The 26,312-nt window shown below is 35.3% G+C and overlaps 1 protein-coding gene and 1 pseudogene across 11 annotated transcripts in view; both read right to left on the reverse strand.

Annotated features, from left to right (window-relative positions):
* Nucleotides 1–26,312, reverse strand: part of Robo2 (roundabout guidance receptor 2) — a 1,247,873-nt gene that overhangs the window by 805,314 nt on the left and 416,247 nt on the right. The window lies entirely within an intron of this gene.
* Nucleotides 1,684–3,920, reverse strand: LOC102025436 (annotated as a pseudogene).

A 26,312-nucleotide genomic window follows, 5' to 3' on the forward strand; every position in this document is an offset into this window, starting at 1 on the left:
GTTTAAAAATATGATTAGTTTATAATTTGATATAATTGCTAATTTAAACTTAATTTTAATTACAGAAAAATTTGGGAAGTCATTTATTTAGAACACCTCTCATCTCAGAAAGAGATTTTTCCTGTTGCCTGTGTAGTCTAGTCTTCTGACATGTTTCTCTTCCAGCTGAACATGCTGAAGTTTTGGGTTAATTTAATAAGTATTTCTAGTAGAAAAAAAAAAAGAGATTGAAAGTCTTTTCCAACTTGGTCTTCCAGCATGAGAGAACAGATTTGTGAAACTCTAGGCTGATTGAGAAAAAGCAGTGTGATGTATTTGTCAGTGACAAGATAGTAGGATTAGATCTTTCGTATCAGAAAATGTTGTGTAGAGCAGAGAACTCTAAATTGTTTTTTTATAGAACACTGGCATTATAAGTGTCTATGAAAAAGTATGCACTGTACAAAATAAGATTGGGACATTCCTAGGGATTAGCAAGACAAATTAGTATACTAAATTACTGAGAAGAGTTGCAGTTAAAAAGTAGCACACGCTCAGTATTTTATTGAGCATTTCCAAGCTTATTTAATTAATATCTTCTTTTACATTTTATAGTAGAACATGTATTGATCTGTTATGGTACGTTTCGGGAGCTAAGATAAGAAGATATTGATGACAACTGTACTAGTTCAATAGGCTAAAAACAAATTTAACATTATAGTAATGTATCTATTTTGTTAGATTATTTCCTTACTTTCTAAACAAAACACCAGACTACTAACCCATTTTGCCTATCTTCAGCAAAAATACAAAATATACATTCTATAATCATGAAAACAGAATATTGACTTACAATTAAGATTTAATGTTTCTGATAATCTGAATATATATATATATATAACACATATTAAAGTAGTGGCTAAGAGAGCTGCACTATATGCTTCTCCTATATTCATTATACATGTGCATCATATATGCAGATATGATGCACAAGGCAAAGATAAATTTAATTAAAAACAAAATAACTAGAGCATGACACACTGAAAGTATTTTTCAAAATCAACTTTGATATAGGCTCTTCTTTATGAAAGTTGTCTGGACTAAAATGGGTCACAGTAGTACTGGAAAGAGAAAGAACTAGAGGATATATTTATTCTTTGCATAACTTAAGGAAAATTTTTATTTTCATTTCGATTTCCTTAAGTACAACATTTAATATTTTACTAATGTATATTATATGTTACAGTAAATTACAATATTCATGATTTCTACTTTATTTTATTTTATTTTTTTACAAAAATCCTGGGTTATGGTTTAATCCTTATTTCTAACTCTAGGATGACTCACAATAGTTCAACAGGTATTTTATCCAATAACTGACACATTGCTCATGAGCTGCACTATATCTTTGCCTTCTCTGGTGAGAACAAGTAACTAGGTAGACTCCTGTCCATTGGCACGAATGACTACTGTTCCCATGGACTGAGTTAAATGCGTTACCTCACAGCCTTCAGAAAACTCTATGTGATTAAACAATTAACCCAGGAAATACCTGTCATGTCACAGTACATACTGTATCTTGGTTAATGTTCTTAAATATATTCCTCTGAGTTTCCTAATTCATACAGGATGGATTCACTGCATTCTATTTTCTCAGCGTTACTTGCAAACCATTCTGGCATATGGGATGAACTATTTTCCTGGCTATCCACCCTTCACCATCCACTTTGCTAGGACAGTCCTTGGACTCTGGTTCGCTAGCTCTTGTGTCAGATCTTCATATACTTCTGAAAAGAAGTCCTCCTCCAATTTAGATACATCCAGGTACACAGTCTCCTAGGTGATGTCCTTCTCTTATCTGTACTTGAAGTACATGGAGCACACATGCTCATCAAAGTACCCAGAAGGATCTGGGGGCTCCTAGACCCTCGCACTTCTTTTCCTCTTACATGCTTCATATGGATGGTCAGAAAATAGCTTCTCTTCCATACAGTATCAAGGGGCTTCTAGTTAAACAGAAGGAAAGCTTCGATGATTAAAATGGGAACTCCTCCATACTGCTGCCAGCTGTTGATCCCAGAAAGCATTTTGGATTCTCCATCCAGCATGAAACGGCTGCCATCACTTTTTCCACTGTAAGCGCTTCAAGCACTCTCCCACCCTTGGTGTTTGGTGTGTGCACCTTTTCCATTTTTGTCTTGCTCGGTCTTGTTTAACCTGTTTGAGGATTACTCAGATTTGCAGATATTAAGCCCATATCAAATTTAAAAACTAACCTTTTATTATTTGAGTACTTTTTATCTTTTTATTTTAAAAAATTTTAAAAACTAACAAAACAACAATGAAGACAAAATCAAAACAACACAAAAACAACAAAAATGATTCACGACCTCAAAGCAAAATGATAGGAATTAACAATGGTTGCTATATTACAGTTTTATCTTCAATGAAGTTGCTCAGTCCACCAGACATAAGAATGTCAGGTTGATCAAACAGTCTTGTATGGTGAAGCTCTACATAATTTCCAGTGTTGTTGTTGTTCTTTTGTTTTGTTTTGTTTTGTTTTGTTTTTACTTTTTAGAGTAACAAGTACTTTTTTAGTACTATGCTTTCTCTTCTTTCTCAAACTCTAGTGACCTGAATTTTAATGATCTTTTATTATTCTACATTTCTGTTCTTCCCCGTCTTTCTCTCCATTGTTCAGAATAATTTCTATGATTCTTTCCTCAAGTTTGCTGCTTGTTCCCTGTCACCTTTATTTTGTTGGTTAATTTTAATCTAATGAGTTTTCAATTGTTATTGTATTTTATCAGTTCCAACATTTTTATTTTCTCAATATATTTTATTTCTTTGCTGTGGCCTTCTAACTCTTCCTTTGTTTCAAGCATGTTTGCCAGTGGTTGCTTTCATAACACTGCTTTAAATTTATCAGATAATTTTGACATCTGTGTCATTGTGGTATTGATGTCTCCTGACTGTTGCTTACTTAATCAAGTTGAGATTTTCCTTGTTCTTGATGTGGCAAATTATTTCCAGTTGTGTTTTGGAAATGCTGAGTTATGAACTTCAAGATCCTACTTAATCTTTTGTGCAGGCAGTCATTCTGCTGAATGTGGTGTGCAAGTTCAGGGGAGGGTAGATGTTCAGGTTTTTGCTGGGCTCTCATGTTCGTATGACACTGTGAAGGTGGACCCAGTGGAGGAAAGACAAGGGCAAAATGCTGGTTCAGCTTCCCTTGCTGTTAGGTGAGGTAAAGCTCAGCCTTCCCCTGGGTCTTGTTAACAGTAGCTGACACTCAGTGAGGAGGGTAGGGTGCTACCTGCAAAATCTCAAACTGCATCAGCAACCTGCTTGCTGACAGTAGCCAGAAGCTTCAATGGATAGAAGCTCATTGCCCTGTTTTGGTTCCAGAGACACCCACTGACTTGCTGGTTCTGAGTGAGTTAGAAGCCTTGGTCTCCACCTGGCCCTACTAACAGTATGAGGGAAGCAGGTTTTTCCTTCTGCATTTGGCTAAAGAAGGTTAGATATTATGAAAGGGATCTTCCGTTCTGTTGGACCATCCTTCTGTGAGCCTTTGATTCATGAGTTTCGTGATGCTTTTCTGTTCACTGGTTTTTCAGTTTTATGTTGCACATTTCCCTGTCAACCTATCCTGAGTAGCTGGGGGGCAAAAAGCAAGCCCGAGAAAGGTACAGCCAGGTCGTTCCTGACGTGGAGGGCTAGTTTGCTGTCTTTTCACCTTGCCCTCTTCCTTTGCTTGTTTGTTGTATTATGCCCAAGGTTTTTGGCATCACATTGCAAAACTCCATTTTTATCTTTATCTCAGACTCTGGCTTACAGAAGTCATCCTGAGATACGAAGCTGCAGTTTGGGAGGTGTTTCCGTAAATCCTTAGCCAGTGTTGTGTTTCCGCCTATCCCAATGACAAATCCTTTCATAACTTGCTTTGAAAATTACGTCTTCCTAGTAATTCCTGACACTGGGTGCAGCCTCCTCTTGACGATGGGGCCACGGTCTCTCCTTCCCCACTGCAGAGAAACAGGCGCAGGCGGCCAACGGGAAGCTCCTTCCCTCGGGGCCGCCATGACGCCTACTTTAAATCATTCTTGGAATAAGAGTTATGATAGATAAAGTAACTGTGTGTTAATTATTTTATGGGCCTGCTAGTTCTACTCGTCACAAACTTTGTGGAAGATAAATATCTTAGTTTATTCAATAAAAAAACAACTGAGTATAAAAGTCATGCATTTTAGGAGATTATTGAAAATATTTTCCTTAATGCATATTCTGACCTTCAGACACTTGCTAAATGACTTTGCCATATTTGTTGTTTGAGAATGGTTAATACAAAGAAGATAGGCTGAAAGATGCCTAGTAATATAACTATTTCAGGTGTCTTTAGGTGCTTTTATATTGTTGTGCAGTCAATATAATTCTGTACACATAATTTGTAGGTAATTCATCATTTTATGTATTGATATATTAATCTCTTTATAAACTTCATAAATAATGGGCAATGTGAATGGATTTTTTCACCTTGTACAAATCATTCCATTTCTCAAGCAATATAAGCTACTTTCCTAGTGTCATTCTGCAAGTCAATCCGAAAGTCAAGATACATAGTCTTCGGTTTCCTAGGCCTACATCTATTCTCAGAGTGTTCAATTACCCACCAGAGAGCAATGACAAATATTAACAGTGATTTATGGTAAATCATTAGCCATTGTTCCATTATCCATTTGTCCCAGTGAGAGCCTTGCCTATTTAGAAATTACTGCAGCCCACAGCTACTTTGTTGTTAAGGAAAACATCCATTAGAGCTAACAGTAAGCTCATGACCTGGGAGTTTTGGTAAGCCCACTGTCCACAGTTGGGGGACCTGTACTAAGGGTCATATTTTGCATTAAAAAATAATTCAGAAGAATTCTTTGGCTCTTGTTTGTTCACCTGTTTTCAATGAAATTAACATCTAAAGTGTTTCTTGTATTTTCATTTACCAAGTCACTGTCTAACTTTTCTCTCTGGCATTTTCTGTCCCATAAATTCTAACCACACTCATGTTGAAAAGCTCTAAGCTATTCTCCAAATTCACACCTATATTTCCTCATTTGAATACATAAGGTGAAATGGAAAGAGAATATCATTACAAACTGATAATATACCTACACACAAGATAGCTAAGATAATTGTATTACTAATTTCTGTTAGTTCATTGAAAGGAACAGCTAGTGCTTATATTTTTTGACCAGTTTTGCATGCCTGTATCTGGTAATCTGAGCAACTAATGTGTGCAACTTCTATTTCACTCAATTTCTTATCTCATCCCACCCATTTGTCCCCACATTTTGGAAGACTTGGGAGACATATTTCAATTAAATGCTCCTAAATGTTAAAAAAAAAAATTAAGTCACTATTTCAATAGGAAAACCCATTCAGGTTCTGAGACTTTCAGATAAATACTTACTCAAAGCTAGCTCAAAGATCATTAATTTAATCAGTGGCTCTAATTGTAGTTGAAGTGAGTCAGACAGAGAGGTGTATGTAAATTTCTAGTTGAGGGCTTTGCTTGACTTTAACAGAACTCAGAGGAAGTGTTCAGTTCAAGTTCTTAAATTCCAAAAGCTTACCCTTGAAACTATTACTTACCACAGTCCTATGTGCAGAGATAATACTAATGATAGCTACCGTATTTGTAAATGTGGAAATGTGATAATGTAAATAAAAGTATTTTAAAAAGTAACATTTTACTATTAATAGTTATGAAGAGATGGAGGAATAAAGAGGGAAAAGTTACTTTCCTGGAAGCATACAAATTGAGTTGAGACTAATCGCGAAATCCTGCTTCTGGGTTGGTTTCCATTAGAATCACTGTGCAATAAATTACATTAAATTTGAGTGACTTAAAACATCTATTTTATTAATGGATAATGAATTGAGGAAAACCTTGGTTTGGTAATTGACATTTAGAATCTCTTACTTAGAAGAAATTGAATGTCTATTGATGCTGGCTGTAGTCCTCTGAAATTTTACTTGAATTGGACACCCTAAGAGGCTCACTAACCTGTCTTGCAGCTTAGGATTCTGGATTTTGGCTAAGAGTTTAGTTCAGTACTTGCAGGTAGCATTTCCAACATGAAGTCTCAGAGCAGTTGAATCCCTTGTAGGGCATGGCCTCCTCTAAAGTGAGTACATGCAAGCTCTATGACCACTAAGAACTAACCTTGGAATTCTTCCAACATCATTTCTATCATATCTTACTGATTGAAGCATTCACAATTCTGCCCACATTTAAAGAGAAAATACAAAACTGCACATCTTGTTAGAAGAAGTGTTAAAGAATTTGAAAGTATTTTTTAAAATCATCACACACTGAGTACCATCTGGTGTATCCTGCTAAATCCTGATATACCTATTGAGAAACTTTAGGAAAAACTATCATTTCCCAGGTGTTCACTGAGAACCAGATATATTTCTTATCTTGGAACTTCATTTGATTTAGAATAAGGGTGTCAGGTATTTAATATTTAAAATTCAGCTGTGTATTGGCCAATTAAAAGTTAACATGGTAGAGTTGGGTACTGCTATGTGAAAGTTCCAAACCTAGGTAATAGGAATACAGCTACAAAAAAAGATAAAATCCAATGCAAAAATTTGCCTGCAAGTCTAGCTGGAGGGCAAAAAAGTAAACATGGTGTTGTGAATGTTGCTATTTATTAAAACTGAAGTGTACACAGGTTGAGCTATGCAGGGACTGTATTGTATAGGATATTAAAGAGAGGGCTGCAGAAATTTGAGGATAGAGAAATGCCTGTAGATGTCCTTCAAAGGGGCTCAAATTTGTCCCTGAGAGAAATACACTTACATTTCAAAAGTCAAGAAATATGGACAAATATGGTTAGCTATATTTGATAAAGCTCCCATGATATATACAAATTCTGTAAAATTAAGAGCCAAAAATAGGATAGTTTATCATGATCAAGAATCTGTATGTAAATATATCATTGAATATTAATGATATCATTCATCTTAAGCAATTGGAAAATAAACATCAAGACGATAAACATTTCTGTGGAGATATTTTCAAAAAATGAGGACTGCGTAATTAAAAACCTCAAAGTACTCAAAGTAGCGTAACTTTTAGATAGAATTTAAAGCAGAGAGGCAGTATGTTTAACGAAAGCATGGATGATTAATACAAAGCATATAGAACCTGGATTGAAGTCAGGTGTTGACCTAATTTAACTTTGTCATGCATGTGTTAGTTTATGTTTCATTGCTCAGCCTATGCATTTACATATAGTAATCAAGGTAGGGCAAGCAACAGGGAGAACATATTCTGCATTCTAATTCTCAAGGGACAAAACACATGGAGCTCACATCAGTTGGATCTTGTGATTTTACTGTGTTGAGTTGGTTAATTAAAGTGAGTGAGAGTTTTCCACATAAAATACAGAACAAAAATCCTTTGTTGTTGCAATCTTCCACACATGGAATGTTTTAAAGTAGTGAAAATATGCAGGACTTTGTATACAACTCAAAAGTTTAATTATTTATAAGAAGAATGTTAGCTGAAAAGAAACTGCTTGCAGAGTTTCAATAAAAGGAGCACATGGGGATCTCATCCACAGGCTCAGTACAATAAGGCGTTGCTGGTGAAACATGTCCGCAGCTCTGCGACGGGTGTCAGGAGCTCGAAAGGGGTAGAGAAACTCAGGTTCTACTGAATCAGAACCAACATTTCAGCAAATTAGTGACCTTTGTGGGTATTACTATCTTGAAAGCAGAATGTGCACAGAATATTGCAGGTTTAGGACTACTTTGAAAGCTGTAATATTGACTTTGTGTTTGTTTTCATGAATTGGTTGAAAGAATACAAAATGGTGGTTTCAAGTGGTGAAAAAGTATGCAGGGAAAATATTTAAAAAACAAATTGGCAATTAATGGATATAAATATAGATACTAATCAACTATGAAAAGTTGAATGAAATAAACAGAAGTCTTAGTCTGCTATGGTATGCCTAAGGCATTACCAGACACATAGTAGACATTCAGTATCAATATTAATTGAGCAGATACACACAGACACACACCCACACACCCACACATATATATATATATCACTTTATCATATAAAGTAATTGTGCATACATTATTTCACTTAGAGTCTCACAACAGTCTTGTGAAGTAGGTAGAATGGGTAGTTGGCATCATTAGACAAATGCTTTCAACTTGTCTACTTTGTAATAACTCTTAAGATCAACAGGTACGACAAAACCTTTTAGTGCATGATGGATGTTAGAAATGTCCATGCATTAAAAATAACATTTTCAATTGTCTTCTGAAGGGAATAAATTTTTACATCATTGCCTTTGTTTAACAGAGACTAAAATCGTTAACTGCTGTATAAATGCTTACTAACTTCTAATCAGTTTAATGCTGTATCTTTTAGTATCCTACCTTGTTACATTAAAGATTTTAAGATGCATTATGGTCAATGCAAGTTATAATGAGTGAGATAATTTTGGGAAATGTCATATTTTGTTCTTGAAGTAGAAATGAAAACATGATTTAGGTAACTCTGGGAAATAGTAACATTCCACATGTCTTTCTTCTTGTTACAGTAGATTTGGTCATTTGAGTCCTGCATAAGTATAAGATTTAAAAGAAGACATATCAGTAAGAGGATTCTAAGCATGTTCAGCAGAAGCAGCAATATTATTAAAATCACTGGAAAGATCAGGACTCAAAGTCACATGTTGGGATTAAAATTGTGGAAACATTCTTTTATGTGAACATCATTTTTTATTCCAAAATTAGGCCACTTTTTATGACGTGTGATCTAACCAAAAGGTGGTTGTTTGTAGCTGCTACTGAATCTCTGTGTAACTCTTGAACATATTGTGAACATAACTTGACTCTGAGAAACAGCTTGCTCATGTGAAATAAAAGATGAATTTTCCTTGTAGAGAAAAAACATAAAGAACGCATGATTGCTTTATTTTATTGGATATATATTTGACTCATACAAAGGTTTATTGGATTAAAGTTTTTATTAAATGAGCAAGTATTTCTTAAGATATTGGAGCTTCTTTTTCTATTGTTGAGGACAGAAATTTGTTGCTTTAATTTTTTTTTTTTGGTAAAAGTGTTATTTTTTATGTTATAGTATGATCTTATCCTTTAAGTATATAGTTCATTCTAAATGTGTTCAAATTCATTATAATCAAAGAGAAATGTATAAAATCACTTTATAAGATGGTTTAGCTTTTCTGCTCCTTTATTAGTTCAAGTTGTCTAAATGCTTAAAGTTCATATTTTTAAATATCTGAATGGGCTGAAGGAAGATGCTGATGCTGCAGAGTCCAGACTCTTGGGACAGACTATGCATTTATGGCCCCTGCCCTTGTATCAGTCCCCAAACACCGGGGAGCCGCCGCACCCTGGTGGTACCTTCCTCAGTGCTTACTGCAGGCAAAAGAAGCCCCTCACAATTTAGGCAGAGAAAGGCTGAATAAGGCAAATAGTAGGATGACACCAAGTCTGCTAGCAGGGACACAAGGTTGGTATCCCTGGAGATCTGGAGGATACAGTCAGTCTGAACAGTTGGTCCAAACTGAGTGCTTCCCTGTCAGTTCCACAGAGACCAAAAACAACTGAGTTAGCAGGGCATCCTGAACAGCAACCACTCATCACAGAGCAAGAAGCAGTCCCTAAATCAAGCCCGGGAATGTGACAGATTCTGCTGGATGGAAATAGGAGCTCTTGAGAGAAAGAGGATCAGTTTCAGATCTGAGCACAAAAGAAAAAATGAGAGAGGCTGAGGCAGAGACCCTATGGTGAGGAACTGGCAGAAAATCTCTGAATGCAAAATAGGAAGTTCGCCAAGCACAGAAAGAAGAAAGAGACATAGGACTTTGGCAGAAGGTGAAAGAGACCTTGATGTTAGGAAAATTATTTTATATCCTCCTCGTCTCAAATTAATTGTGGCATTTAGATCCTGGGGCAGAATAGACTGCAGTTAACCACGGTTATACACAGCTTCCATCAAGAAGGTGGGATCAAAGAAACTGGCACCCTGTGCCACACCCCAGCAGGCTGGTCAGTAGCCTACTCGCAGGCTGGAAGTTGGTGTGCTTGCCTGTAAACAGACCAACAGATCATACCTGGACACAGAGAAAACAGGCCCTGAGGCCCAGCAGCCATGTGGAGACCTCTTGTGTCTGTTCCATGAGCTCGCTGAATTTTGTTTGGTTTGTTTTTCTTTTGTTTAATATTCTTGTTTCTTTTCACTCTTATTCCTTTTCTTTAATAATTGCTTCTGTCCCATTCTTTTAATTGTTTTTTCTACTCTTTAAATTTTTCCAGTTTTTTTTTTCCTATATTATGCTCTGTCTTCATGTTACTTCTCTTTATCCCTTATTAACCTTCTCTCTTGCCTGTTCTATTCCTTTCACTTTTCCTTGTTTTACCTGACCTCTCTGCCATCATCCTTTTCCTGCCTTCCATATGATGTGCACACATATTTCTCAAACAAGAGGAGAGGAGCAGACAGAAAAGTGATCCTACTTTTTTTTTTTTTTTTTGTGATCCCACTTGAATGGTAGCATTTAAGGTAATCTTGGTACCCTGACAGGGGTACCTGTTTTGGTACCCTGACAGGTCTGTCTTTAGAGGATCCAAAAAATCACAAACATGTCACTAATTGCAGACAGCCTCATAGCTTGTCTCAATCCTGAGTCACAACCCTCCCGCATCTCACCCCTGGCCCTACAAAGACCTTCTTAAAACACCTCAACCCTAACACTTCATTCCAATCACAAAATACTTCCATGATAATGTGACCCCCTTTTAATTTTTCCCTGTTGTTTCCTATCTACTTTTCCTCCCACTAACTAGCCCTCCTTTTCTCCCTTTCCTCCTTCGCTTCCCTTCCCTTCTGCTTCCACTTCACAGAAGAAGTGCAAATAACCACACAGTGTAGACTTTAAAGAGGGTTGATAAGGGGTGAAAGGGTAAAAATTGGTTTAAACCTAAGCGTGATGTATGATTGGATCTGTTACACTCAGTAGAAATTCTCCGGTCACAACACAGTGACAGAGACTAACTCATTCAAATTAAATTGCCGGGGGTGGGGAATACTGTATTTGGACAAGTAAAGCAGTGAGCACGTCACCATGAAACAGAAGGCAAGAAAAAAAAACCTTCATGACACTTACAATCTCTTATTCTATTGGACTGCAATCCAATAGCACCAAGGGGGATGCACACACACACACACACACACACACACACACAACACACACACTCACACACACACACACACAGGAACATGAAAAACAAGGCAAAGAAAGGCTTCCAGTTTCCCAACTCACTCAACTCAGAGCACTGATGGACAGAAAAACAAACACCAGATAACATAACTGTACACAATGGTTTAGGAAGAGTTCAAAGAGGACATGACCTGAAAGATGGTGGAACTAGCAAACAAAATGACCAGTGCTGATATGAGAGAAATAAAGTATTGGGAGAGCTGGCCAAAATGGTTCAAAACATGAATGACAAATTGTCAAAGCTATAGACACTCCACTAAAATGTTTCAGAGAGAAATAGTGGAGGTAAAACATTATGTAGAATTCATAAATTGCAGAAATGACCAACAGAAAGTCAGATTTTCTAAAATTGAGAAAAAAATAGTGAATCATAATGAATCATTCAGAAAGCCTTAAAAATGATAAGAGAACAAGAAAAATAATCCAATGGCTAGTAGAACACATTATGAAAACTAACCGAAGGTGAACTGCAGTTAGAGAAAAATTCAAAGAGAACACACGTGGAATAAAAAATTCTGCTTACAGAAATAATAATAGAAAACTTTTCTCATACGAGGAGAGATTTCAGCATACACGTAAGCAAGGCTGACAGAACACTAATTAACTACTTTGATAAAAAAGCCCCTACAACATATCTTAGTCAAAATCCATAATGGCCAACAAATAAACAGTAATTTAAAAGCTGTCAGAAAACAAACAAAAATTATGTATAAAGATAAGCCGATCAGGATTACAGCAGACTTTTCAGCACAAACTTTAAAGTCCAGGAGAGTTTGGAGTGAAGTATTTCAAGCCCTAAAAGCAAACAACTTCTAAGGCAGACTAATATATCCTGAAACTCTCTTTCAAAATTTATAATAAAATAAGAACATTCCTTGACAAAGAACACATTAAGAGATACATGAATACCAAACCAGCACTCTGAAAAATACACAGGAAGATCTTAGAGACAAGGAAGCAAACAAAGCCAAAAATATCACATAGAATGAATACATAAAGCAAGGCAAGCAGTTAAATAAAATAAGGAAAAATAAAGGGGTAATCCACATATAAAGAATACAGCAACAGGAACAAGCTATGCCTTCAGGAATAACTCTCAATATAAATGGCCTCAGTTTCCCAGTTAAAAGACAGATTGGCAGACTAGACCAAAAAGCAGAATCCAAATGCCTATCGTGTTCAAGAAACTCACATAATTCAAAAAGAAATCCATAAACTAAAAGTAAAGAATAGAAGAGCACATTTTTTTTTGTACCAGGAATCTAAAAGCAAGCAAGGTAACAATCTTATTCTAAGAAAGTAAACGTCAAGTTCAAATTTATCAGAAGAGGCAAAGTACAACATTGCACATTACAGAAGTGAATATTCTAACAGAAAGAGATAACATTGGTTATATATATGCAGCAAATTGTAGTACAATGAACTTGATAAATAGTACAGCTGTACTGAAAAGATAAAATAAACATCAACACACTCATAGTGGAAATATCAGAGCTGAACCACAACTTAGAGTAGTGATGGCAATCCTAAGGCACAGGTGGTGTCTTTCTTATAAAGGAAAAGAAATTAATACATGAATTATTTTTTCTAAAACCTTCATATTCAGATTTAACTGCAGGGTTGGCACTCTGGGATTAAGAAATGCTCTGTGGATTGTAGTTTGGGCACTTGTCTCTAAAAGTTTTGCCATTATTGCCCTGCGACAATGGGACTTCATAAATATCTACAGAATATTCTACCCTACCGCAAAAAGAATACGCATTCTTCCCACCAGTGAACACATATTAATACAATTAGAAAGGAAAAAGTCTATTGGTTTATTGAAAGGAATAGTTAATATATAATTTTTTTCTCTTGACCAATTTTGCATGCTTATATCTGGTAATTGGAACAACTAATTTGAAGACAATAAAATGCAACACAACAAGCATAGTTGAATTCCTGCCATCTTGTTTAATGACGCTCTGTTTCATTTCTAATGTTGTTTTATTACTTGCTACGGTCTTTAATTGTTTGATCAATCTTGCATTCTTGCATGGGGTAATCTGAGCAACTTTATTGAAGATAGCAATATGTAATATCAAAATCATTGTTAATTCCTATCATCTTGTTTTGAAATCCTGTATCATTTTTATTGTTATGTATTGTTTTGTTTTTGTCTTCATTTTTTTATTTTTGGTTATTGCATTTTTTTTTCTCCTTAAGATAAGGAAAAAAAGTCAAAATCACAATGGACACACCTGATACAAAGAAGATCATTAGTAACTACTGTGGAAATGTGTACTCCAACAAATGGGGAAATATGAAAGATATGCAAAGGTTCTTATATACATAAAAATTAACAAAGCTGAACCAAGAAGACATAAAAGTTCTGAACTGTCCAATAGCAATCAATAAAAGCAAGGCAGAAATAAAAACTCTTTCAAACTAAAAAATCCCGAGACTTGATGGATTCAATGCTGGATTCTACAAGACCTTCAAGGAGGATATAACATCTATTATAGTTTGGGTCTGGATGTGCCCCCAAAGCCTCATCCAGTCATGTGGGGGCTGGCTTTTCAGAGGTGGCTGAATCTAGAGTTTGTGATGCTGGGATGAAGAGTGTGTGATGGTGAATCAATCCACTGACTGGCATAGTTTGGGCTAAGATTAGTGGTTTGAGTGCTACACCCACCCTGAGTTAGGTATCTGCATACAGTATAAGGGACAGAAAGAAGCTTATCTCTCCTCTTTTTGCTTTGCTGCTTTTTGCCTACCATGAAATGTTCTTTTCTGAAAAACCACCTGCCTTGGAGCAAGCTGATTATGGACTGAAACTTCCGCAAACTGTGAGATAAATAAACCTTTCCCCCTTTAAATTTGGGTGCTGAGTATTTTGTCTCAGCAATGAATGAAAAATAACCAAGGCAACACCAAGACTCCTCATACTCTTTAATGAAATTTGAAGGGAAGGAGTTATTCCAGCCTCATTACTGGAAGCCCAAATCGCTCTGATGCCCAAACCAGACAAAGAACCAACTGAAAAAGGCCATTCCCCTTAAAATGTAGATGTAAAACTCTTCAATAAGGTATTGGAGGGCTGGGGATTTAGCTCAGCAGCACAGCACCTACCTGGCAAGCACAAGGTCATGAGTTCGATTCCCGGTACCAGAAAAAAACAAAAATCAAAAAAATAAACAAAACAAATAAGGTATTGGAAAGTAGAATGCAGAAAACCATCAAAAGGATCACACTCCTTAACCAAGTAAATTTCATCTACAATATATGCAAATCAATGACCATAAAACACCATACAAACAAAAGAAAGGATAACAGCCATGTGATCATACCAATCAGCAAGAAAAAGACCTAAAGAGATGTATATACATATACAAAAGGAAGAAATCAAATTTTCATTATTTTTAGATATGATCCTTTGCATAGAAGATCTAAAAATTCTACCAGAAGACTTTTAATATATTAACCAAACTTAGTAATACAGCAGGATACCAAATCAACATGCAAAAATCAGTAGTATTTCTGTACCCCAATAATAAACTAACTGAGAAAGAAATTAGGAAAACAATACCATTCTCAATAGTAGCAACAAAAATTAAATACTTAGCAATTAAACTGTGAAAGACCTCTACAAAGAAAACCACAACTTGAAAAAAGAGATAGAAGAGATAATCAGAAATGGAAAGGTATTCTCTGTTCTTAGATAGGCAAAACTAGTATTTTCAAAATGGCCAGGCTTCCAAAATTGATGTATAACTTAAATGAAATCCCAACCAAAATACCAACAGTATTCCTCACAAAACTAGAGAAAGGAGTCCTAAATTTTATATGGATCCAGAAGAGAATGGAAATAGCCAAAGAAACGCTGGGTAGCAAAAGCAAAGTGGGAGGCATCATAATACCTGAATTCAAAGACACAGTGATAAAATAGAATGGTATTGGCACAAAACCAGATACGGATTAATGGAACAGAATAGAGGATGCAAATCAGCCCTAGACACATTCCACGACTTAATCTTTGACAAAGGGGCCAAAAACATCTGCTGAATGAAAGGCAGCCTCTGTAGCAAATGATGCCTGGAAAATAGGCCATCCATGTGCAGAGTGAAGCTTAGATCAATGGTTCTCACCATTTACTAAACTAAAATAAAAATGGGTCAAAGATCAAATATTAAACCCCAAACACTTAACTTACCTGATTATACTATAGGTAAAACTCTTACAGGTAAAGGAAAAGACTTTCTGAACAGAACTCTAATTGTACAATAAATAGCAAGTGTAAACACATGAAATTATATCAAATGGAAATGCTTCTACATAGCACAGAAAACAACCAATAGAGTGAAGAGACAGTCTACAAATTGGAAAATATTTTTGCAAACTACATCTTGATCAGAGGACAAATGTAAAGAGCATATAAAGAACTCAAAAGAAATTAGACCCTCCAAAATAAAAATCCAATAGAAAATGGGCAAGTGACATGAATAGGCACTTCTTAGAAGAAAAAAATGCAAAGGTCCAGTAAATGCATAAAAATATTCAGCATCTCTGGCCATTAGATCAGTGCAAATTAAAACAACACTAAGATTCCATCATGCTCTAGAAAGAATGGCAATTATCAAGAAATCAAATAAATGCCTGCAGGCTGTGGTGGAAATGGAACACTCCTACGTTCCTGGGTGGAATGTTAATTAGTACAACCACTATGGAATCAGTGTGGAGACTCCTCATAAAATTAAAAATTGAAATTCCATGCAACCCAGCTATTCCTCGGTTATGCATCTTCCCTGAAGTGTTTAAAAACAACATATTACAGTGTTACGCTCATAACAATGTTTATAGCAGCACGAATCATAATAACTAAATCTTGCAAGCAGCCTGTATATCCACCGCATTACAAATAGCTAAAGAAAATGTGGTACCTGTACACAACGGTGCACAAGTCAGCTATAAAGAAGAACAAATTTGAGTCATCTGTTGGAAATCGAATGCAACCTGAAAATATAATATTAAGTTAAATAAGTCAGACATACAAGCTTACATATTGTATGGTTTCTCTCACATAAGAAATCCAAAGCATAAATAAAAAGCAAAATAAAAGACAGATGAAAGGAAATGGAAACAAATCTTTTGCAAATGGTGAAGGGACCAGGAACTGGAGATTCGGGGAGGAGGGTGGTCAAGGTCCATAAGGAGAATCAGGATGTGTCGTGCACATACACCAACTCTCCTCAGTAAATGTAATGATTATGTGTCTCAAACATGAGATTTAAAAAATTGTAAATGGGGAAAGTGGATGCAGAAGGGGAAATTAAGAAAAAGTCAGGATATGTTAAATACATACACTTACGTACTGCAGGCATGTACTAATAAAAAAATTAATGAAAAAGGTAAATGCTGAATTCCAATCTCGGGTATCAAATAAAGATGCAAACACAGTATGAAGTCCAATTTGTGCTGAATTCTACCAAAATACTTAATTTGGGGTTCATAACAAAAAGGAACTGTTGTGCAGTATTTATTCCTACAAATATGTCTTGATTTTATCTGGTTAGAAAACAATTATAATTGCCACCATGTTTTATTCACTAACTATACATCAAACAATATTCTGGGTACCTAATACATAGTAGTTCAATTCTGACAGTAACCATCGATAAACATTAATATTCCACAATATAATAGAGAAAAAATAGAGTTAAATTTGCCCAAAGTCACAGCTCAGCCAAGCAATATTGTAAATCTCATGTTCTTCCTACCAGGCCATACAGACTGCCCATTTCTGTAGAGAAAATCAAACAAAAAACCAGCATTTACATTTTCAAAAGCCTAGAGTGATTTGCCTTTCTGTAAATATCTTAAGAGTATTACTCCCTAAGATAAGGAGGAATAACAACACCATTTCTAGTTTGAAGAGAATTAAAAGACATTTAAACTGGAAAGTAATAGTGGAGAAGTTGCTCATTTTACTGTTGGCTGGAATGACCAATTTGAAGAATGGCATATGGCATTCACACTGGTAAGGGAACATAACATTTCTTTTTCCATCCAGGACACTTCTGCAAGTGACAGGGAATAACTGCCAGAAGGAATGGGCAGTCAGCACACGTGAACTGGGACCATCCTTGGCAAAACGGAACACATGGACATCCTGCGCACAGGGCAATAGCACGCCCATAAATAGGACTAGTAAAGTACTTTCTTAAACATGCAGTTTAGTGTTCTTCTAAGGTTTGAATTTAAAGTAATTCTGCATACTTAATAGAAATTTTCCATCTTAAAGAGACATGCAAAGGAAGGTTTTTCAATAGCTATTTGTATTGAATAAGTAATTTCCTATTTAAAGTGTTCTGAAAATCATCTTTGAAAAAGGATACACTGTTAAAAGGGTTAAAGGCAGTCCCACTGTAGAGAAAAAAGGAAAGGCAAAAAAGACGATTCATTTAGGCTTTTATGTGTACTTGTTTCAGAAGCTCTATAATTTTTTTCTTAATCAAATAATACCATCCATCAATCAAATACTTAAAACATTCCATAAAAGTGCCAAAATTGAGATACATGGCCACAGAACAACATACACATTACACGAAAATAAATCTGCAAATGCTGTTTTTGCTTTCTGTTAAAAATGATTTGTACAATTCTAAAATGAATAAAATCTACCTGACTAGCCAATAAATGGAATTTTATATCATGTTTGTTATCCGCTAAATAATTCATGATCCCATTTTACATACACACTCTTTAATTAACTCATTGACTCAGAGGTAAAATGTTGTTAATCCGTTCATTTCCCAAGTCCACACACACACACACACACACACATACACACACACACACACAAAGTACAACATGTGTGTGACTGGGAGACCAGAGGTTAAGAGTTTAACGTGAAGGAATTTTTAATCAGAGGACAAAGCAGCTGGCCGGGGTTCTGTGCACCTCCAACTGCAAATACCAGATTGCGTGGTGATTAGTGACACCTGTTTCCTTCGAGGCCCTTCCTAACGCGCACAAACTGAGGAAGGCAGCTCTACAAGTGTTGTTAGCATTTCATTCCACCCAGTTTTATGAAACACATTTTCTTTTAAAAATCTGGCATTTGTTTTCAACTATTATGTGCCTATTTAAAAAATAGGCTACATTTGCCTGCAGATAATCTGGAACTATTTTACAAGAAGAGAAAGGGGTTCTATTTTTGGTAATTTGGAAAGAGTCTATTTTCGTATTCTCAAGAATGTTTAAAAAATTTAAAAGAGTCATTTGATCCTTGCAGATTTCAATGATATTTTATTGTTAGAATCGTATTCGCTACATCAAAGCATGAGAGAACTTACACCTTGGTATAAAGACTAAAATAGTCTACTCATTCCTCTTGTGGTTCCTTCACGTTTTTTCTCCATGTATTACTTTCTTGAAGCTTTATTCGTCAGTTTTCTTTCCATGTCAGAGTCAGAATCAACTTCAGACAGTTTCTAATGTCTTTTAGACGAGAATTCTGAGGCCTGGAACTCTGAAACAGCAGTGGTACTTTGATTTGGCGGCCCCAGGAATCTAAGAGAGGCCTCGGCGGCACTGTTTTGAAAAGGATTTGAGAATATTATTGATTCTAAATTCCCACTTTCACAATTTAGAAATTTATAACCCAACAAAGGGAAGTGATATCACCAGAAAGAACAAAGATCAACCAGAACTCATTTCCCAGCCCCAGGCCTGCGGATCACTCGCCAATCCCCACAGGACAGGGGAACACTTGGGTCAGGGAGACATTTCAGAAGCTACCTTTACTGCATATGGTCTGATCCAATACATAATTTCATATTTCTGAAGCCATTTATTTAACTGACTTTCAGAGACCTATTTTAGGCACTGTTTCCTCCTACAGTGTTTTTATACATGCAATCCATGACTGTGCAGAACACTTTTATAGCCTCTTAAATCTGTATGTTTGCATGTATATGTCTTACCAAGTTGTCCCTCTCAGTCCTAAGTCAAAAACTTCTTAGCTATTATTTTGTGGTGTAGAAACTGCACTCTGACATATCTCCTTTGCCAACTGGCACATGTTAGACTGGATCAGTAGAGGGTGTTGGAGGACACTGAAAGATTAAAATGAGAAGGAGCTTCTCTTCAGGGTTCAGAGGTTTTGGAACAGCTGCAAGCACTAGAGTAAGCAGCTGGCCAGGTCATTTTGTAGCTAGTTTCTAAAACACTGTGGAACACTCCTTTGGGTGAGCTCAGTCCATAGTTCTCTCTGCAGTAAGTTTCTGTGTTCACAGATGGCTGCCCCTGTGGAGGGACCACAGCTCTTAATATTTGTATTAACTAAGTTAACTTATAGACACCCAGGACGGTAATGTCACTTCTCTAATCCTATTGGACCAACAGCCACCAGTTGTCATATTTTTTAAAAGAATAACTAAAAGTTAGCATAATTCACATTTTTTTAAATTTCAAAAATAAGATTTTCTAATCTTCAAAGTGAGTAGTACAATCAAACTACCAAATAGTAAGCAAATTGGTATGGTTTCCTTCAGGGAAGCTGCCTTTTTTTTCAGAATATAAGGTTATTGCATATGGCGGGAAGAAAATGAACAGAATTATTATTAGTATATAAAATATCAGCTGTGATTTTAGAGACATGTCAATGTGAAATGTAGTAGTATAAAAATTATAGACTATTATTAAAGAAAACTAAATTTTCTTTACAAAATTATTGTGGCCATGGGCTAGAAGTTAGTCATCTGGATTGGGTCAGTTTTCCCAGAACCATATCCTAAGAAAAGCGGACTTTTCTCCAGTGATTAAGGAAATATTCCCAGGAGGCGTCACTAAGGAGTGTGTATCAGCGGACATGACAGGAAAAGTAAGACACCAACAAAGTGTAACTGCAGAAAACAAAATCTGCTTCTATTACTCATAAATTTTATTTTATAGGCAAATACCCCCTAAAGTCCATGTCAAAGTAGTACTCTCTCTGTAACAAAAAACACTAATAATAAATAGGATGTAAGCAAGAAAGACACTGAAATAATTGTCAAAAATATTTTAGCTATTATTATTTATACTTTAAAATTAAGAAAATATGTGACCAAACATAAGCTTTATCATTTGATTAGACTTTAGGCACTGAGAATGGATCAGAGGAAAGGCGTCATTAGAATAAGCAAGGAGTCGAAGATAGAGGATGAGTAATAGTTTTAATTTCTTTATTTACTAGCTTTGACTATAACAAATCAATGTCTATCCATGCCTCATATTTTTGCAAGAAAACACAACTCATCCTTTGAGATTCCATTCATCTCCCAAATATATGGGTGAGCATAGCTGCCTCCAAACTAACTGAGATTCTAAAGAGCAAATACAATTTGCTCTCTGCTTAGCAAATAGATGCCTTCCAGAAAAGGAAAATTCAGAACATATCAAGCTACGCTGAAATCTATTTTGAAGCAAAATGTCTTCTCTATCCTCAATACACATAGCAAAATTCAGGAGAATTTTTTTTATATGCATAATCACTTTTGAACGTGTATAACACTTCCTTTATTAGAAACAAAGAATATGTATTCATATTATCAAAGCTTTCAATGTTATATCTTGCGGTGTGATAGTCATTATTTAAAACTTTAAAATAAGTATCAGAAGACCATCATATCTGCTGTAGCAGATGATTGGTAGCAAACATGATGGTCTATTGTCTTGGAGTCCTTAGCAATTATATGTCAGTACATTAGCTTTGATCCCTGAGGTTGCATTTTCCCTGCAGAGAAGTGGGATAAGCATTGCAACTAATGAGAAGGTAACGGGTAAGTGAAATCCCTGAGAACTACACAGGAAAATTTCAGCTCCTTGGGGAGTTTCTGAAGGATCAAGGACATTGCTTGGTCTTTCAAAGCACTAGTGATTTCAATGAGAACCATAAGGATAAACAAAAAATACAGTGGTCAAGGAAAAACTCAGAGAATGTACTTTCACAGGCCTCACACCATGTTCACAAAGCTCAGTGAAGTCAGTCTTTATTCTACTGGCCAGGTTTCCTGACCCAGAGGAAATTTCCATTGTTTTTACTTCTGGCAAGTCCTATTCATTTACTTGTGAAGGTTTTCTCCCAATATCTATTTTTCAATAAGAGATGTTTCTGATAATGTCTTTTTAAGGAGGCACTAAGTATAAAGAGTGCTTCAAGAATGGATGGGACTTTTCCTCATTGAATCTAAGTATTTATGCAATTTTCCCTTGTCAGTGCTAATTTTAGATGCTTTTGGAACAAATAATTTAAGCTATGGATTTGCTTTGTGTAGCAAGCTGTGTATTGCATCTCCCCTTCTAGTTTGCCTTTAGTGAAATATCTATCTATCTATCTATCTATCTATCTATCTATCTATCATCTCTCTACCTATCTATCTATATATAATTCTAATAATTAAAAATTACACAAATAACATGTGCTATGAACAATACAAAATGCTGAAGACAGCATGCCCTCCAGGAACCCATCTGAGGCAAATAAGTAAATAGATGATTAAATTAAGTTTGACAGAAATGACTCAATCAGCCATGGAGGAGGGCATGGAGGGTGGTGTTGGATGAGTTTTTCTGGAAAATATGACAAGATGATACTAGATAATTAAGGAGTTAACCAAAGTTGGCAGGAAAAGTAACAGTAGTAAGGAGATAAATGAGCAAAGAAAAAGAAAAAATGTTTCTGTAGGGGAGAGCACGTCCATTTTTTGTTTTTAAGATTCTGGTGCTCTTCTAAAGGCAGCATACAGTCCTTTTACAAACCATGTCTTTTGGAAAAATAGTGTCACTGAAGCCTACTTGGGAAGGAGCTGAAGCACCCTTAGGGAAACGGGTGACTGAAGCTCTCATCCTAGCTGCTTTTTCACCCCCGCTGAGTAAACTCAGGCCCATCACCACTCCTTAGATGAGTATTAAATGACTATGTGGATAAGTATGTCACTATCATTTTTAATGTTTACTGTTTCCTCCCCTCTCCTGCTGTTTCAGAAAAAAAATCGTTTGTCAACAAAGCAATTTGCTAACCGGATTGAAGCAATAGAGATTATGTTTCTATAAATGAGTCATTTTTCATGCAGTAGAGGTGCTATAGTTGTAACGTCAGGACTCTTATAATATTGAGATATTGTCTTGAGTTCCAGGGCAAGCTGGGGACACCATCTGCACCCCTAGACAGTAGAGATACCAAACCCAACCCTATATCATTCCTTTCTGTGGTGACCAAACACCCAGAAATGCAAGCACAGAAGGGACCCAGCTAGTAAAGGATCGGAAATTATTTACATCTTCCTTCTTACTCTACCTAAAGTGATTATACATTTTACCCTATATAAACAACCTCAGTGTGTGATGTTATTGTCTTGTACAGACTGAGAAACCATACATAACAGTATTAACAGTGTAACAACTAAAATAAAGACCTACAAGTTACATTTACTTCTTGTGTAAGCCTGCATTGTGCTTATCTTTTCTTTATTCCCATTTTTATCTGCAAAGTGGAAACAATTACTCTATTTCCATTACCAAAATGCTGCATGCATAGGATGAAAATTTTAAAGAAAAACCCTTGAACACATTGCAAAATCTAAACCATTACAAAAATGTAAAGAATTGCAATTTGAAGAGGATTAGCAACCATTTTTTCTGAGGACTTGATATGGTCAGGGCTAAATGGTTCATGTACTAAGCTCTCTTTATTCATCACTAGTAATGCATTCATTATTTTCTCTTACACTTATATTTATCCAGTATTCATAAATAATAGCTGCTGTTGTAATTTAAAGAACTTTGTAAATATCTCCTCTACTCCTTCAACAAGACTACATGTCCATAAAAAACAAGACTACATACTCCTATGGATTGTCTTGCTTGGAACCTAAAACTATAAAACTCTCTGGCAACAGTCTGGCATCTCGCTGGTCATAGATGGTGCTTTCCCAGCCATTCTCCAGTAAGAAAACAGACTGAGCAGATAATTAAAGGTAAAGGACTATGCTAGCTCTGAGAAGTCACCTGGATTAGTGAAGCTATCGTGGAAATTGTAATAGCTCCAAGCCTTGCAAGTTTTTTCTTCTGATACTCTAAATATTTTGAAATAGCATTCCTCAAATATTTTTAAATGCCCTCTGAAAGGCAAAATGCATTTTCATTGGCTATTTGAAAACGTTTTATTTCTAGGCCCAAATTCATTCTATGCATACTGTTATGTAAGAAATATATGGAGTCCTGATAATAGACATGATTTATTCTAGTTTAAGATTTTTCCAAATCCAAGAATGAAGCAAAATAATCTGTTATTTAAATCAATATCATAGAAATATTTTGTAAATATTCTCCTAAGGTTCATTATTTTTATGATTATTTTCTCATGATTTCTCTTTTTTAACATGTTGGTAAATGGGAAACTGCATATTTTATAACTGCACCCACATGCAGAAGAGTAAACATAATTCACTCCAGTAACTATAATAAACATAATCCTAATCCAGTAGCTGCAATTAATGATTCAGGATTTCTTTCTGATTTTAGCCAGTAGACTATGAAAATTCAAATGATATTTTAATAACATAATGGAAACTAATATTTCCATAACATAATGGCTTCAATTATGGCAGTTAAAATTTTACATATCTCTTGGTAATTAATATTTGTTATTACGTAGAGTATTAAAAGCAGAAAGAAATTCCATATATGATGATCATGTTTGGAGCAGAGCTAGCAGATATTTACTATGCCAAGAGCTATACTGATTGCAGAAGCTTGATGGTGAGGGCCTGAAATATGGATGCTTTCATTAATGCCAGGACAAGATTTAAATTGTCACAGAAATTTTAAGAAATTTTTAGTGGGAGAGCACAGAAAGAATCTGTAGTTTTAAATGGAAAGCCTCAAAAGAGCAAACATGTTATTATGTCACCTTTGGAGCTAATGACTTTTGAATAGATATGGACTCTGTAACAGAAATTAAAAAATGGAGCCAGATATATACATATAATCTGTTAAAATCTTCAGACTGTGAAAGTTTATATGCAGTTAAACTATAAAGTGATTTCAGACCTTTCAATATCTCCACAATTTTAATAATCTGTGCCCTCACATAGAATGTTAGGATAACAGAGACTTGAATGAGTAGATTAGTAAGTAGTGTTCCCAGTAAAATAAATGGAAAACACTTACTTTTTGAAATTTTGTTGCATTTGCAGAGACCTCTAATAGTTTTCAGCTAATATTAATAAAAATTGTATAAAATTTCAAACATTACTATGGGTTCTTAATTTCTCCTGTCACAAAGTGAGTAACGTAATACCTCCTGATGTAGTACCTTCTTCCTGGGGAAGAGATACAAAGTCTGAAATAGAAGTGTTTTAGTTTACAAGTTTCAGACTTTATAGGCAATAGCCAAGGTGCATTCAAACAGTAAACACTGAGTTTCTATAAGTAATAAAGATAAAAATGCAAGTAGCAAAGTAGGTAGAAAACAAAAATCAAAATCACGCATTTATTCATTTACTTAATGTGGCCAACTACGCGTGAATACTTGTATAAATGGTTCGTTCATAAAGTTGAAACAAGATATAGCCCATTACAACAAGTTGAATTTATTGGGCTCAAAAGAAAGCAAATCTTTGGGCCTATAACATATGACATGAGAGTAGAATGAATATAGCAACAAGATTATGTTGTGAAGTCAAGCTAGTATCATAACTTGTTTATCTTTTAAGCATTCCTTTCACTTACTTTGAATCTTTCTAGAGAAAAATCACCATCTATGATCTTTTCTCAGGGTATAATTTGAAAATTTATAATATGGCTTCCCTAACCACCATAGCTACTGATCTTTATTCTGTGATGCTAATATGAGGTGGACATATAACAATGAATGGGTACTCTTATCGTTACATTTACTGGTTCCAGAACTACACAAGGACTTTTTCCCAAAGGCAGGGAGTGAATTTTGCTCAAATTAGCACTTCTAAGATCAAGAAGATATCTGCAACTTTGGAATTGTTTAATAAATATTCACATGAAATGAATGAATTAACCCTGCACACAAACATAAGTAAAATTTGGGTGATTTCCTAAAATTTAGTTTAGAGAGAATTAATTTAATCAGTAATCCAGATATAAAAAGAAAAAGATCAGTAGTAAAATTATTTCCAAGAAAGATAAAATTGTGGGAATTTTATATTTTCATGTAAAGGTAACTAGTTGTAGAGATTTTGATTCTATCATAAACAAGCCCAATAATTTCTCCATTCAGTTTTAAATTTCTAAATTTCACTGCAGTTTCCCACCCTGCTTATCACACTATAATGGCACAAGCTGATATCTAAATGCATCAGTGTGGTGATAAAGTACCAACTCCCTAATTAGTGCTGAGTCTCAAGTCTGACTATCTCAGATACACTGTTTGCAATAACCTTGAGCTGTGTGAGTTATTGAGAGGGAGGTGTAATTCAAAATATAATTTGGGCACTTGGAGAGGCTTAACCACATCTGATCAGCAGTACATTTCTTAATTGGAAATAAAAAAAGAAGCAGCATTATCTCAAATAATCAGACTTTCTTAGTTATAATACTTAAACATCATGAGACAGGTGATTTATTCAACTATTTGGAGCTTCTCCAGAAAGGCTAGAACATAAATAAAACAGGGGTAGTGTGACGAGGCTGTGGAAATCTCAATGCAATTTAGGAGTTGTGGAGGTTTACACTTTCCCCCTTCAGAGTGGCAGCTGTAATGTATATGGTGCAGTTAACCTCTGACAAATAATGTCACTCCTGGGTGGATCCTAAGACACAGAATATTTCCTTATATTCCCAAGTACATTTTCAAAAGCCATCGAGCAGAGCCTGTCTTAAATTTTAATTTCTCCAATGCCCTGCAAAGAAGAATCTTATTATTTTTAAACTTAATTACCTTGCACTGTATATTGTTTTTTTTTTTTTTTTTTTTTTTTTTTTTTTGGTTTTTTTCTCCGG

The sequence above is a fragment of the Chinchilla lanigera genome, unplaced genomic scaffold (assembly GCF_000276665.1).
Source record: "Chinchilla lanigera isolate Chin_1 unplaced genomic scaffold, ChiLan1.0 scaffold00006, whole genome shotgun sequence".
Taxonomy (NCBI): Eukaryota; Metazoa; Chordata; class Mammalia; order Rodentia; family Chinchillidae; genus Chinchilla; species Chinchilla lanigera.